Source organism: Nomascus leucogenys, chromosome 16 (genome assembly GCF_006542625.1).
Source record: "Nomascus leucogenys isolate Asia chromosome 16, Asia_NLE_v1, whole genome shotgun sequence".
NCBI classification, from domain to species: Eukaryota; Metazoa; Chordata; class Mammalia; order Primates; family Hylobatidae; genus Nomascus; species Nomascus leucogenys.
In genome coordinates this window covers 31,180,032-31,194,170 of record NC_044396.1, presented here as the reverse complement: position 1 = coordinate 31,194,170, position 14,139 = coordinate 31,180,032, and the positions used below count along the sequence as shown (strand labels likewise).

The window sequence follows — 14,139 nt, the reverse complement described above, 5'->3', positions numbered from 1 at the left end:
TGAGTTCGGTGGCACTTGGGATATTCCACTTCAGTGCCATGGGAAGAAAATGGTAAGCAAAAAGCAAAAGGAATAATGCAAAAAAAAAAAAATTATAATGTTCTGGTATCCAATTGCTCCTGCTTCAGCCTTTTATCCAAAGCCTTGAGATGGATCTGCCTCATCCAGGAAGTTTTCCTGCTTCGTTAGAGTATCTTCGTTTTCCTTATCAGACGCTGGCTGGCACTCCACGCCAGTGCACGGCTCCATGGAATGCCTGCTGTTGGACACTTGCAGAGCTCTGCCACCAAGCAACCTCCTGCATTGGAAATCGGGGGACTACTCCAGGATCTTATGCGTGCTTGCTGTTTGAAGCTGCAGAAAAGTGAATAATCAATTAAGTATTGATTTCTTGTAAGATTTGGTAAATTTCAAAGGCAAGACAAAGAGGATGGCTTAAGGAAACACTGCAGGGACTTGGCGTAAATTAGACAACTAACGGAAGCGCAGAATAAAATAACACCTCAACTGAAGATTTCCTTGGAAGAATTAGCACTAGCTATTGGAAGACAATGGTGGATTTAATCAAAACAGCAGGCATGCAAGAATTTCACCCGTGAACCAGAAAAAGGAGCTAATTATAACCACCTTTTTAATGGAGCTAATTTGACTGAATGGATGCAAATGCGCTTTATTTATGGATGAAGAAGCAAGCCTTACTGCATGATCTTGGGATCATCGGATCTGCTAAGCTTTGCAGCTCCTGTTACCTTCAGTACATTTTTTATTTCCGGAGAAGGTATTTATATGTAAACAACAGCTAACCATGCAAAAGATTCATCGGAACAATATACTGTGGTATATGAGATATAATCATAATTTTGCAGCCTCTCAGGATTTCCTCTAACTTGGAGGTTTCTCAACCTTTGTGTGCAATGGGTTATGGTAAACAATAAATGAATGATGCTAAAGTGTTGTGATTTTTCAATGTGTAGTTTATTAATTTTAGCTTTCTTAACATATTGATTCTGAATTATTTGCAATAAATCCATATGAAAGAAAGGGAATTGTTGGGTGGGGTTTTTTAATGCATTTGTAGTCTTCTTAGAGATCGGAATGTGTAGGTCCCACCAGCCCATGAGCTCTATAATTATAAAAGAATGGTAAAAAATTTGACAATCTGAAGAATTGGTTTTATAATGGGAACAATGTGTTATAATCAGTAAAAGGAGACTTGTTTTCTCTCTGTGTAGAATGTTCTTGAGTGGTTAACTCCTCTGTTGCTGATGAGAAGTAGATACCAGGACTGGCAATAAGCAGAGATTGTAATGACAATGCTTTGTCCCTGTGCATCCTCCTATTTCAAGCTAAAGTGCATTTTAAGCATTTCCTTCTATTTCTATTATTTTCCTTTCCATTTTTGTTCTTTTCATCATTTTTTTCTGTCTTGCAATCTACGTTCCCTGAGCAACCATAGGAACCAAGTTACATTAAGTTTCAACACAAAGACCTTGTAAGAATAATGAATCCTCATTTGCATCGACATTTGTATTCAGATTTGCCAGGCTATAAACTTGGCAGATCAAGCGGAATATTAAGTAGAGGCTTCCATGGTAAATTGTGGCTCTTGAAATTGCTAACTACCCCCTCCCCTTTTTTTTTCTCTCTATCTGTGGTGGCAGGTGAAGTCTCATGACTACTGGCTTCTTAAGAAGCGTATTGGCTCCTTCATCTTTCATTATATGATGTCAGTCTCAAGCAGAAGAGGGGCAAAGCCAGTAGTAGGTGTTCTAGTTGAAGGTACAAAATGACATGTGACTGTAGCATTAATTCTAGAGTCCATATATCACAAGAGATGTCTTTAAGTAGTTGAAGCTGTAAGAAAATTAATTCTCATGTGTGGGCTAAAGTTTGATCTTTCTGGTATGTTCAAAATGCATTAACCTCATGAAAGTTCACACTCATTTTTTACAGCCTCTAAAGGTTGGAGGAGGACCAAGGTAGCTCTTTACTCACAAAATAATTCAGTTACACCATTCTGAGTCATCCTCACTGATATACTCATGCTCATTCTTGAAATATTTTAAATGCCTCATTCTATTAAGCCTCCATGGATTGACTGACTTAATCCTTAGTTTTGCTTGATTCTGAAATGGTAAAACAGGAATAGTTATACTTACTGCAAGCAAACTTATAAATTCAGCAATATGACCTATAAGGTCATTTCTACAACACAGCCAACAATGGGGTGAAAAATGTAGACTTTAATTTCCATGCTTGGTCCACCCTATGTGATGCCAAACAAGTGAGTAATTGGAAACATTTGTGCATAACTCAATTTTTCATGCATTACCCCAGTGTTTCAGATTTTTGTAAACAGAGCCTAAATCTATGACCTATTAACAAACTCTCACTTCTTGCCATCCCTTTTTCTCTCTAGAACATTTCACTAGTGGGGAGCAATAAAACATATTAGAACTAAAAAACTTACAATGGACATTTAATAGTGGTTTTCCTTTCTATTCTATTTTTTAAAATATAAACCGATTAAATGATAAAATGTAGACTGAATTTATCATAAAGACATTTTCTTATGGTATATTGCAAGGAACTATGAACTTTTAATAACTACTATAAGCAACTGACAGGTAAGTCTTACTCTAGGTTGAGGTAAAGTTTAATTGTATATGGAAAAAAATGGGAGAATGTTTCATGAAAGATGCTAGACCTTTTTTTGAAAAACATACCAGCAAGTATGTAGAATGAGGAGTCATATTTTATAAGCTTCCATAAACTTGTAAAAATATGTATAATGATCTTTCCATAGTGTATATTGGTATGATATTAATAAATCACAATGTAGCACATTTTAAAGTAGGGTTTTAGCTATTTTTCTTAGTAACTGAGTTTTAAATCTGAGAAGAAAAATGTAAATTATGACTTTTTGGGAAACTATGTGCTTGTATTCCACTATCTAACTTTTAAGGAAAATAAACTACTTGATAGTTTGGTACTAAGTACCTCTATATTGAAAAGCAAGAGTATTACTACTAACTGGCAATACTGTACTTTTGTATTTACTCTTTTATGTGAAAAGATGGAAGCATGATAACTAACATAAAGTTGCCTTGATCTGGTAATAATAGAAATCTCTGATTACTGTCAGAGTTAGAAGCAATATTTAAATGGAACTCTTTTTCTAGGGTCCTAATGATAACATCTGATGACGGAGTATAACCATCAACTTTATAACACAATGCAAGCAAAGATTGGAGACTGATACATTAGTTTGAAACAATGTTGTTTATACATGTTAAACAAATACATGACTGCATCATTTTTAACATATATTTGCTGTTTCATATGAATCTGAAATTCAGTTTATTAGTCTTCAAAATGATATTTTTTCTAATAGATGGTGTCGACCATTTTATTTAAAAAAGTAAGAATACATTTGGCTATATTCAAAGACTATATTTTGGTTGTAATTCAAATAAGATTTAGAAAGGAAAAGATTTATATTTATACGTTTCTTCAGCACTGCCCATCAATTTGAAATTGTCTTCTTTAATAAATGCTAATGATTTGGTTGATTACGTTTGTGCAGGTACTTACCATGCAGTTTTGGGAATCAACACACTGATGAATCTCTATCAAGAAGAGAAATTATAGCATTAGCTCATTTGCTTTCTAAACAGCAGGAGTGAAAATTCTATCCAAAATAATATTAATGATACTGTTTTAACATCCGCACAGAAAAGCATGTACAATTTCTTATCAGAGTTTTGTAGATATGGTTCATATTTATTGGCTATTATCGCTTCCTTCTGTGTAGGAATACTACTGGGTACATATTTTAAACCAGAAAATCAAAACCAAAACCAAAAACAAACTAAAATGCCCACTTAAACCTGAACTGTCTCATCCAAGTTTGAGAAGGGAGCAAGCCTATTTGTGCCCCTTGCATGGGAAAATAGTACGATGACATGAGTTCAGGGCAATTTCTCTGTGTTATCTTTCTGTTTATACTAGAGGACTTTGTACTGACTGGTCAAAATGCACATTATTATTACGCTTTTCCCACCATAACTTATGTAGCCACTGTTATACTAACTAGTAAGGTTGTTAGCCAGAGGAACAAGGCCCAGAAAACAGGGCCGAGCATTCCAGGGCCAGTAAGTCCTTGTCCTGTACAGATTAGAGCAGTGGAGCCCCATGTGTGTTAAACTGAGAACTTGAGCCTTGCTGAATTTAACATTAACATGTTTTGTTGTTCTTTTTGGTAGGGTAGCTAAGGGCTTTGCCGTATTTATAAAGCACTCAGAACTGTAAGACTTAGGCCACAACACTTAGAACACACACGCGTTCATGACTCGACCTTTAAAGTCAGTTTAATATTTTCACTTTTATTAAGAAGGAAATAATCAACAGTACTGTTTTGATTACATTTTCTTCGTTTTCTTCTAAACGAATAATGAAGGGGAAATTTCTAGACCTATAAGAATATACATGTATTTATATTTGAATAGATAAAATTTAAAAATAAACATATTTATTTAAGTAGCTATATATAAACTATATAAATATATAAACATATATAAACAGTAGAGATATACAAAATAGTATAATAATTTATTCTCAACTATAGGAAGATATGTAGATAGATACAGATAGATATATATGTATATACATACATTTATATGATGTCAGTCTCAAACAGAAGAAAGGAAAGCCAGTAGTAGGTGCTCCAGTTGAAGATACAAAATGACATGTGACTGGAGCATTAATTCTGGAGGACATATATAGATATTTACATCTATAGGTGGATAGATAGATATAGGTATTTGCTTTCCTCTCAGATTTTAAATTGTATATACATCATTGCTACTTAGAGAACTATTAACAGTTCATAACTACAAATTCTTTCAATTAAGAATAGAAAATGTGTGTGTACTTATATGGTATATGTATTTGCGTACATATGCAGGACCAAAAGTGTTTGATGGTAAAAATGGATGATTGACATATATAGACATCAAGAAATGAGGAAATCAAAGTAGAGGATAGAAAACATCCCCAAAACATAGGATCAAATAAAAATTATTCTTACTTTTGGTATCACCTGACAGTCTCTATACTTAAATAAAAACATAGGTTTAATTTTTATATTTAAATACTTAGTCTGACCCTTTTCATAATTCATAGAACAGGCCATTCCAGAAATAAATAGAAAGACTTACTAATATTTCAGTGATTTTGAGATCATTTGGAAGATTTTACTTTAATTATGAAAAAAACACATATTCTATGACAATTAAAATGACATAAGAGAATTAATGTGTATTTAAATCTCTGCCTTAAGAGTTCATTTTAAATACTAGTTACTTAAAAATAAATTGGAGCAAGATTTTATACAGGTAATATCTACTTTGTGTTATCAATTGTTACTGTAAAATAATTTTAAATAATCATTCAAAATCTTTTTTATAATAGTCTTATTTCTAAATATACTGAAAATTGTTAAGTATAATGATACCCATCTAGGTAGCTGTAAGAAAACAGTAAAAATTCTTATTTTTATTTCAACTATTATCTTCATCGAACTAGACTACATTCTTTCCCAGACACCTGAGGCATAAATCAAACATCTCTCTCCCTTTTCTCTCTGCAAGGACTCAACTACATCCAGTTCAATACTTTTTTTTCAATACTTTTTTTTCAGACTACTGTCTCACCTATTAGACATTCTGACATTAGTAGGCAAGCCTCAATTTCAGGACCTAACTTGAAATGGACAGCTTCTCGGAAAAACACTTTTTTTCTAATTTTCTTATTTTGATTAATCTTCTAAGACAGTGCGCTAGGTTGATCAGCTATAATTTCAGGTGTGGGAAGGGCTTCCTGCCCTAAATTTTAAAATACCACCCAATCAACTTCACAGTTTCCTCTGAAGGTGCTACTCACTCCTCCTTTGTTCATATAGGTAATCACATCTCAGCTGAGTCAGTTTCACATCTTCAATCAAAGGCCGTGTTCTTCATTCCTTAGTTCTCTTTCTAAATGAATTTACCTTCTTCCTCCTTCACTAAACTACATTTTGAATATTTTATATTGTCCCCTAGTCTGTTCTTTTCATTGCTATTAATGCTGAAAAGTACCCCTTACTTTAGAAATCCGACCTCTTTCATGAAGCTATACTGATCAAGTAGCTATAAAATATATAAATTATATAAATATATAAATCTCATAGCCTGTATGATATGGGAAGATGCCAATGAAAGGAAATGTATCATGTACATGTAACTCATGATTGCTGTACATTTTGCTGTTTGAAAATGACAGAAATAGTTTTACTTTATAGCTACATATATATATATATATATATATGTAGCTATATATATATATAAAACAATGCAACACAGATGCATGGAGCCTCTGTTTTGTGTTATGCACTTTTATAGAAGCTTTATGACTACAAAGGTGAGCTAGACAGAGAAGGTAGGCAAACTGTTAAAGTAGTAAGCAATACAAAAATCTGCTCAGGAAGATATACACAAACTTACAGCTAGACATTTTGTTCATTCTTATGCACATATGGAAGGTCTTTGGGAATTCAAAATACAATTCAAAATGCTACCTGAATAAATCATCACCTTTCTATTCTAATTCCATTTGGTAACCCTGTGGTGGTTCAACTATCCTTAGCAATGACAGCTTAGAACAGACTACTCTACACTATTAAAAATCACTGAGATTATAACAGCTTTTGTTTATGCAGATAATAGTTAATCACATCTACCATATTATAAAATAAAACAGAAATTATATTTTAAAATTATTCCTCAATTAATTTAAAATAACTATAAACATATTAAATGTTAACATAGTGTATTATACTAAAACAATTATATTTTTCAAAATGAAAAAGCAAGGAAAATGTCATTGTATTACACTTTAGCGAATCTTTTTAACATGGCTTAATCCAAGATGCTGAATTTTAATATCTGTTGTTACATTTAGTCCTGCAACATTTTATTTGGATGAGGTTATGAGGAAAATCCACATTTCCACAAATATATAATTGAAAAAAAGGACATTTTAGTAGACTGTTCAGTTAATTGTAGATACTCTTCTTTGATACACCAAACATCAACAAGTAATCGTTTCTTAAAAGTTAGTTGCAACAGGGAATGAGAAAACATATCAATGAATATTTCACTCTTAGGTTAAAATCTATCAACTATCTTGCATTTTTAATGGATCTTTGACCCATGTATAATTTTGTAGCATCATGAATTGGTCTTCTATTAAACATTGGTTCACTGAGTTATGCAAATTTTGACACATTTCATTATCTAGTATCAAAAAGTAATCACATGTATTAATATAACTTCTATGATCTTATCAGAAATATCATTAAGTATCGGCAATCTGTCATGCTCACGATGGCAGATAAAAATTCTCCAAAATTCTAATTCTCCTTGAACGTTAAAATCTTATCATTGACAACAAACACTGTGAGTTGTTTCACTTGTTGTAGATATTCAAGTAGATATTTGTATAAAAGGGGCTATTTCAGCTCAAACTGAATCACACAACTCCTTTACCTCAAAGTAGCCATCACGGTTAGTACTTCAGTATGTAGCACAAGTTCTTTATGGGCACTTCCCACTTTGTGATATAAAGTATTAAAAACATTCATAACTAAGAGAAAACATTTCATTAAAGTAATTGCTTCTTCAAAGAGCAACACTTTTTTTTTTTTTTTAGTGGAAGTGTATCATCTTTGCTCAAAATGAAGAACACAATGATTTCTAGCAAAGTTTGGTGCTGTTGATTCATGCTAAGAAGCCAAGACTACTAAGGCTCCAGCATTGCGAGCAAATTTCAACCCAAGAAAAAAAGTAAATAACAAAAGTATTGATATAAAAGTGGTTTTGGACCTCCAGGACTCCTTAAAAATATGTCAGTGTTCCTCAGTGGTCTGGGCTTATGCTTTGAGAATCACTAGCCTAGAAAAAACTAAAATATCTATAAATATTTTCTAATCATTTACTAATAATCTGATATTCAGTATCACATAAAATTAACTAGAACTCACTACCACTTATAACAACACCCGTCATTTCTATATTGTTTTGCAATGCATTATGTATATAATTATATATATATACATATAATGTTCTCATAGTGTACATACTTGTTTATATGTATACATATATATTTTGTTTAATCCTTTCAAAAACCCAATGCATTATCACCATTTTTTAAAAAAATTACAGCTGCATTTAATGACCTTTTCAAGGTCACAAGAACTATAAATGGCAGAATCTAGATTTATATCCAGATTTTCTGAAGTTTAATGTTCTCATTTTACCATAGCTGTTAAAAATAACTCTTTCACAGCCTCCTCTAATTTAAGGAATAGTGAACAAGTCCTGTACCATCAGCCTGTTAGCAAGTCTTTATTTAAGCACTATGAGAAAATTATATGTATATGTATAAATCTTATTTCAAATCCTTTCTGGCATGGAAGTCCCACATTATACCTATTTCATCACTGTTCAAAATTGCACTATAATCATGTGATATTCCTCATCATGCCTAGTTTTCTTAACTGCCATAATGATTGATAGCTGATTTGGTCATTATATTGGCTAAAATATCACCAACCAGTTCATGATCCAGTTATTTCAACCTTCAAAATGATCATTTCAAATCAGCGTTGTGTTCTATTCAGCCTCATACAGGTCAGCTTTAACTGTATTGACTAAGAAAAACTTACTTAAATCTTAGGGGGTACAGGAATACAGGGAGCAGAAGTTTAAAAAATAATTTCTGAAATTTATGAAGTGCTCTTGTGTAAAACTTTTCAAGTAAAGGCAACAGAAGCCCTGAACACTAGTCTTGATGATAACTATTTCGCTATGTTAAAAAAATATTTGCCATGGCCTGGGCGCGGTGGCTCACGCTTGTAATCCCAGCACTTTGGGAGGCCGAGGCGGGCGGATCACGAGGTCAGGATATTGAGACCATCCTAGCTAACACAGTGAAACCCGTCTCTACTAAAAATACAAAAAAATTGGCCGGGCGTGGTGGCGGGTGCCTGTAGTCCCAGCTACTTGGGAGGCTGAGGCAGGAGAATGGTGTGAACCCAGGAGGTGGAGCTTGCAGTGAGCTGAGATTGCGCCACTGCACTCCTGCTTGGGCGACAGAGCGAGACTCCATCTCGAAAAAAAAAAAAATTAAAAGTATTTATCATCACTATGCCTTGGTTTCCTTGTCCATATGATGAAAGAGAATTACTACATGATCTGTTTCTCTTCTATTTTAATATTATATAATTGTGCATAGAAAAAATGTACACCTCCCCTTGTGCATTCATAATTTTCTTAATTTAAAGTAAGTATTCTTTTCATGCCAGTCTGACTTCACACTCCATAGACAAATTTTTAAAATCCAATTAATTACCCAAATTTACAAGGGAAAGTTTTATAGAAGCACTTTATCAGCCTCTTAAACCTCCTTAAAGTATGATGTTTAATAAAATACACTCAGACACTCTGTTTTCTTTCACTAACTAAAAACGAAATTGTTTTTATAATTGTTTTATAATATTTATGTTATTATAAATTTGATAAAGGGACTTTGATTTCCTCTTTTAAAGATGAAGTATAATCCATCCTGAAATATTAATAAGAAATCTTCAGAGCAATGTTAGGGTGGCGAGGGGTAGATAAGCAAGTTTTTTGCTTGTTTGCAATTATTGAAATTATAGAGACAGAATCCTTCCAGAGACAGAAATACAATCACAATTATCTGGCCTGTAAAGAAATTGTTTTTATCTATGTAGCCAAAGGACAGCAAATTATAGGTATTGGGAGCCCTTTTTGTAGAGAATCTTCTTTTGTATATCTATAGTATTTGTTGTTTATAACATTTCCCCCTTCTATCTAATATTGGAATCAGAGACATCCTATTACCAATGAGAAAGTGTTTTAAAATCAGACTGTGCTCTGAAACCTGGGCTTTGCTGCTTGCAAACTACAGGAGTGTGATTCGGTGTTTTGCCCTTTCTAAATTTTGATGGAAGACAATAAACCAGTTCTCTCTAAGCTACTGAGAGACATGCAGCCAGTATCTTCATGGTCAGGTCATTGCTGTGCCTTCCACACAGCTTACTCTACCTCTGGATGGTGAGAAGATGGGATGGCACATCGTAGGCAATCAATGCACAGCGGTTTCCCCGTGCTGTTCATGCTAACCCTGAAGCTAAACTGTGAACTTGTAAAAAATGGAAATGGCATCTTGATTTGTGGAGTAATGTGGGGACATGGTTATAAAAATATTAACTGAAGATAACAAACAAAAGTTTTATAGCCATTAATTCAATTGCATGCACAAAACAAACACTGGGGAGAGGCCATTGTGTGATTCTCATTAGGTGACTGTTCAAATAAGTTAAGGTACATCAAAACAATAAAATACGATGTAGCAATTAAAATAGTAATGTAGTGCTTTAATGCGTTTATATGGAATAATTTCCAAGATATGTTAAATAAAAAAGCAAGGTGCAGAAGAATGTAAATAATATGCTCCTATGTACGCAAAGATATGTACAGTAAGGCTCGGTGTGATGGCTCACACCTGTAATCCCAACACTTTGGGAGGTTGAGGCATGCGAATCATCTCAGATCAGGAGTTCAAGACCAGCGTGGTCAACATGGTGAAACTTCTCTACTAAAAATACAAAAAATTAGCCGGGTGCAGTGGCTCACGCCTATCATCTCAGCTACTTGGGAGGCTGAGGCAGGAGAATCACTTGAACCCGGGAGGCAGAGTTTGCAGTGAGCCGAGATCATGCCACTGTACTCCAGCCTAGGCAACTGAGTGAGACTCCATCTCAAAAAAAATACATATATGTGTACATATATGTATATACGTATACGTGTCTGTGTGTGTGAAAGTACCCCCTATCTTCCAGGGGTACTTTCTAAGATACCCCAGTGGATGACTGAAACCTTGGATAACACTGACCCCTGTATATCCTATGTGTTTTTTCCTATACCTACATACCTATGATAAAGTTTAATTTATAAATTAGGTACAGTAAAAGATTAACAACAATCATAAAATAGAAAAATTATAAATATATACTGTAAAAAATAGTCGTGTGAATATATTCTTTCTCAGTTTCTCTCAAAATGTTGTAATATTTTTGGACCTTGAATTGAAACCACAGAAAGCAAAACCATGAATAAAGGGGAATTACTGTACATGCATTTAATGGAATATGCAAATAATGATGCAAGGATCACAAACTAATAAAAACAGTTGTCTCTGTGGGAAAGAGTTTAATTTTCACCGCATATGCTTTTGCATAGTTTGCTGCTTTTTAAACATGAGTACACTAATTTTAAGATAGAGAAGAGGAAATGTTTTGATGTAAAATAGAGAGGATTTATGTATTTATAAGGCAAATTCTTGATATACTCTGCACCCAAAAACAAAACAAAAGTTGACAAAGATCAATTTGTCATGAATTGCTTATATCTTGTAAAACCAAAGAAAAGCTATTTTTAAAAATTTCGATCCACGAATGCATTAATTTAAAACAGAGCTATAAATGCAGAACAGAGTCAAAGTATATTGTTAAAAGGATTGCCAGATAAAATATAGTATTTTTATTTTCTAAGTCAGTGCTAATTGCTGGAAAGCGAAAAATGTTCTCAATTCTTAAGATTATAGAGGCCATTTTATACATATATATATATACACACACACATAAAACTATATATATAAATTTTAATGTTTGCATTGAATATATATAGCCATTATTTACAAAATTATATATAATGTAATATATATATTTGCCATTATATATATATGAATGGCATACATATATGTCATTTGCCATTGTGTATATATATAAAATGGCCATTTACTTGGTCATTATTTGCCATTTTATATATATATATATATATGCCATTTATTTGACCATTATTTGCCATTTTATATAAAATGGCTATACATGTATCTATAAAATGGCAATATATATATTCAATGTCAAACATACATAGAATACATTGAATATATAATTGAATATGTATTGAATACATATATAGAATATATATTTATATATAAAGGCAGTATATATTTAATATACATTGAATATTTATATCACCATTATATATCATTATAATGACTACATATATATTCAATGTCAAACATTAAGATGTTTTCAGGTAGTCCATTTTCTATTATTGTTTAGATAAAATACAGTATGCTATTTTATTTGGAGTTTTTAAATGACGTTTTTTTTTTTTTTTTTTTTTTTTTGAGACAGAGTCTCGCTCTGTTGCCCAGGCTGGAGTTCAGTGGCGAAATCTCGGCTCACTGCAAGCTCCGCCTCCCGGGTTCACGCCATTCTCCTGCCTCAGCCTCTCCGAGTAGCTGGGACTACAGGCGCCCGCCACCACGCCCGGCTAATTTTTTATATTTTTAGTAGAGACGGGGTTTCACTGTGGTCTCGATCTCCTGACCTCGTGATCCGCCTGCCTCGGCCTCCCAAAGTGCTGGGATTACAAGCGTGAGCCACCGCGCCCGGCCTAAATGGTGTTTTTGAAGTTAGACAAAAATAATAATAAAAGATTCTCCCAGGTTTAAGGCATTAAAAGTTTATGCAACATGTAATCTGGCTATAATCTATCTTTTCAAATTTATATTCCCATATTTTCTTATTATCCCACTGTGTTACCAACAAATTAATTCTTCCTGTGGTTTAGCAAACATGCCTTACCTGCTGAATACTCATTCAGCGCTGACTTTTATACCTTTCTACCCATGTTAACGGGGTTCATGGATCTGAAATGTCAAGAGTCATTTTACTCTAACTGCTTCAGTTGAAAGGTTCTTTTCCTTCTGTGATCTCATTTGCAGAGTGCTTGTTTTACAATGTATTCCATTACTACAATGTGTGCACGTCAGTGTCCCTAATGGATAAATAGAAGCACCATGAAAGTAGGAAGCAATCATTTCATCCAAATCTTTAATTGCTACATGTGTTCAGCAGCCTGGCCTAGTATCTTCACAGAGGTTATAACCAACAGAGTCCGATAGATGTGTACATGAATGGTAATGGATAGTTTAGTTCCTCTGAAGGTTAAATTCCAATCAACTTTGAATCTTTAAAGAAATGGCTACCTCAACTCAACATATAATAATACCTATTTATAGTTTAAAATAGTCATTATATTGATCTTCAACCATATTATTTCCAGGCTAAAGTAAAAATTAAATTCCATGTGCTTTACTTAATATTTCTATTTTATTTTCTAATTCCTTAATAATTTTTGCATTGCTTTTACTAGCCTCCAAGTTATTCAATTGTTCTTTAGGCTGTGGAGTGCAGAGGGGGCATTATATTCTAGTGAATTAGGTCAGTGATGAATGATTTACTTCTTCATGTTCAACGACTTTTGAGTCTTTCCAGTATAATGTTTTACAAAATAGCATATTAATTAACTTTTAGACCTATACATAGTCATTTCCTATATTTGGACAACTTGTTTCTCTTTTAAGTAGTCCTTATTAAGTGATTCTTGCAAATTAATTTGGTCCCTTCTTTTAGCAAGGACATTTTGATTGCTATTTCTAACTACAAGGAGCTATTTCTCTGTTACACTGAAGCTATTGTAAAACACTCATGGTGCGCAATTCGTCTTACCTTTCAGTCAGTTACGTTTAAAACAATGATGCTCAAATCCTAGTCTGGTGCTGCTTCATGATGAAGTGTTCACTCTTCCATAAACAGTTAAATAATAGATGCTAGTAATTAGTTTTTTTTAATGAAACTTTATAAAGTTTTTTTCTCACTTTTATATCTTGAAGTATTTCTCCCATATACTGGGTAACAGATGGTAGTAATTATTTTTTAACTAACACTAAAACATTGACACTTTATGCCAGACCCTTCTTTGATTTTTAAAAATATTCTTCCATGGAATACCAATTTGGGAAATCACTAAGTTAACAGTATCCATAGAAGTTGTAATAAGAATAGCTAACACCTGAAAGTTAATTACTATGTGCAAAGGATTGCTCAAATAACTTTAGCTATATTAATTCAATGTAACGGTCAGGCGCGGTGGCTCACGTCTG

General features: G+C 33.2%; 1 long non-coding RNA gene across 1 annotated transcript in view; it reads left to right on the top strand.

Annotated features, from left to right (window-relative positions):
- The first annotated feature begins 1,842 nt into the window (after positions 1-1,842).
- Positions 1,843-14,139, top strand: part of LOC105737658 — a 117,310-nt gene continuing 105,013 nt past the window's right edge. Inside the window, exon 1 of the long non-coding RNA XR_001113349.2 lies at positions 1,843-2,627. This is a non-coding gene — a long non-coding RNA (uncharacterized LOC105737658). The remainder of the gene's footprint in view (positions 2,628-14,139) is intronic.